Source organism: Sturnus vulgaris, unplaced genomic scaffold (assembly GCF_052056855.1).
Source record: "Sturnus vulgaris isolate bStuVul1 unplaced genomic scaffold, bStuVul1.hap1 Scaffold_156, whole genome shotgun sequence".
Classification (NCBI taxonomy): domain Eukaryota; kingdom Metazoa; phylum Chordata; class Aves; order Passeriformes; family Sturnidae; genus Sturnus; species Sturnus vulgaris.
In genome coordinates this window covers 34607-37500 of record NW_028276073.1, presented here as the reverse complement: position 1 = coordinate 37500, position 2894 = coordinate 34607, and positions in this window count along the sequence as shown.

The following is a 2894-nucleotide window of genomic DNA, read 5'->3' as shown; positions in this document are numbered from 1 at the left end:
GGACGTGCTAGAGGAGACAGCGACCCGACAAGGCGGGCGCGGCCCGGACAACACCGAGGCCCCGAGGCCGGGGCGGCTCGCTCTGCAGCAGGCGGCGGCACGACAAAGGAGCGCCGTGCGCGGTGCGCGCGCGGAACGGGCTCTTTTCCCCCGTCCGTGCTCCCCCGGCCCCGCCATCGGTTCTCGTCAGCCCTCTCACTCTCTCTCGCACTCGAGGGGGGGGGGGGGTTTGGTTTCGTTTTCTCTCGGCTCAAGCTCGAGCCGCACCGCCGCCCGGTGCTGCTCGCGGCCGGCACCCACGGGACGCTAAACTCGGACCAGGGCCAGCGCCGGCACCTCGCGTGGTTTTAAGGACACCTTGAGTGCTCACGGGGCCACGCGGCCATCACACAGCCTGGGACGGTAAAGATGTTCCTTCCCCGGCAAGCGGAAGGAGCGACACCTCGCCTGCGACGGGAAGCGAATTGGACAGGAGACCGCCCTGCTCGAGGGACCGGACACCACCGAGACTTCGCCCGGAGGAGCCGGCCCGCCGGGGGCCCTTTCCGACGCGACCCGAAAAGCCTCATCGATCGGACGGGGACAGAAAGAAAAGCAGCCGCGGGGCAACGGGGAGCCCCCGCGGCCGCGGGTTCCTGGGACAACGGCAACGGAGCAGGGCTCCAACATGCGTGCGAGCGGGACACGTCCCCGAGAGGCCCTCCCTTGGCGCCGCCGAGCCTCCCCGACGCTCCCTAGGCCCCCGACGCCGGCGGGCCGCTTGCAACCTTCGGGATCGATCACGCAGCAGAGGAAGAGAGCGGGGGGTGCCGCCACCCGCCCGCGGGCCGCAAGACAACGGAAAACGGAGCAGCTGCCACCGACCACGCCGCGGGCCACCGGCTTTCGCCCGCCTCGCAGCGATCGGCTTCCCACCCGGAAAAAAAGCCGGGGGGAAGGGCAAGCCACCGCACCAAAAAAAAAACTAAAAAAAAAAGCACGCCATGCGTCGCACGACCCGTGCTAGCCACGGGGGTCACGAGCCAGGGGTGGGGGCGAGAACGCGCCTCTCAACTCCTCCCGTAAAACCCCTCCAACCACCGGACATACGGTCTCTTTTCTCACTCGCCAACACAGCCAGCCCTTCTCTCTCGCCTTTCGCTTTCGCTTCGGTGGCGGCCCGTGACCCTTCGTCAGCGCGCGCTTCTCGGTGCCGCGGCTTAGGGCCGCGAGAGAAAAAGAACGGAGGCCGGGCGGGCACCCCCACACTGCCCCGCACACCGGCACGCTTTAATAAAAAAGAACGGAGCCGCTCGCAAAACCCAGCCCCCGCCGGCAACGGCAACCACGGCAGCCGGGGCAGGCCAGACACCACGGGCCGCCCCGGCACGGTGCCTCGATCGCGCCCGGCCGATACCGAGAAAGGGCGAGGCGCCGCCGCCCCGCCCACGACACACTCTCGGGGGCTCACTCGCTCGCTCGCTCTCTGTTGGGTTGCGGGGTCCGTCCTGGGGGGGGGGATACGGCCGGCCACCGCGGCCGACCGCCGCCCCGGAAAAATTCTGCCCGCTACACGCGGGTCCCCGGCTTAGGGCCGAGGAAGGGGGACGACTTCAACAACACACGGCAGGGCCGGACACTCCCGTCACCGAGCCCCCCTTCGCAGGCAAGCAAGCGAAGCCGAGAGGCGAGGCCACACGCCCCACTGCATGTCCCCCGCTGCCCTTTCGATACGGACACAACTCTGGCAACACAGGTCGGGAGCGGGAAACGAGGCGCAGCCAACCTCGGCCAAGCGAGCCACGCCCGGGGGGCTCTCGGGGAGGGGGGCCAGGGAAAGCCCGGGCAGGCTCAACACAACCCCGGGCCGGCCCCACAGAAATCCAGCCCCGGCTGCCGGCCACCAGCGTGCACCGGGACCGACAGCCGAAGAAATGCCGCACCCGGCGAGCGGGCGGGGCCCCGGCTTAAGGCCGGGCAGAAAAGGGGCGAGGCGCCGCCGCCTCGCCCGCCACCATCCCCGGGGGAGCGAGCGGGCGCCCGGCTCCCCGTTGTCACGAAACCGGCAGCAGCCGGGCCGGAGCGGGACACACTCGCGGCTTTCTCGCCCTCTCTCTGGGCCTTTTTCTCGCTTCTCCCCCGCCTGGAACAACGCAGCCTCGCCTGGGCCGGGGGAGCGCGGTGGCTCTCGGATCGCATCGCTCTCTCTGGGGGCTTTCTCGCTTCTCCCCCGGACTGAACACGCAGCCTCGGCCTGGGCCGGGGAGCGGCTCTCGGATCGCATCGGTCTCTCTGGGGGCTTTCTCGCTTCTCCCCCGACTGAGCACGCAGCCTCGCCTGGGCCGGGGAGCGGCTCTCGGATCGCATCGGTCTCTCTCTCTGGGCTAACCTGTCCCAGTCGAACTGGGTAAGACGGGAAGCCGGACGAAGCCACGCGACTCGCCCCGACATCGGCGGTGTTCTTCTGGCCCTGGCGACCGCACGCGCGTCCGCCCTTCTCCGCCACGGACACAGGCACGGCAACAGCCTGTGGGGATACGGCCCGTCACCTCGTTCCCATAATACGGACAGATGGGCCCGAAGCGGCGGAGGCCGGAAAGAGAACCGATGTACGTGACCGAGGGGGCGCAGTGGCGCACGCCGCCTTCTACGATGACATAGCCGGAGGCAGCGAGAAACAGCGACCCCTTGGAGTACTTCCAGGCCGGCAGCGGACAACAGGTCTACCAGCCATGAAACGGGCAACAGGTCTACCGACGGCTTGCTGCGGACAACAGGTCTACCCAGCCATGAAACGGGCAACAGGTCTACCAAGCTGCGGACACCAGGTCTACCCAGGGCATGCTGCGGACACCAGGTCTACCCACGGCTTGCTGCGGACAACAGGTCTACCCAGCTGCGGACACCAGGTCTAC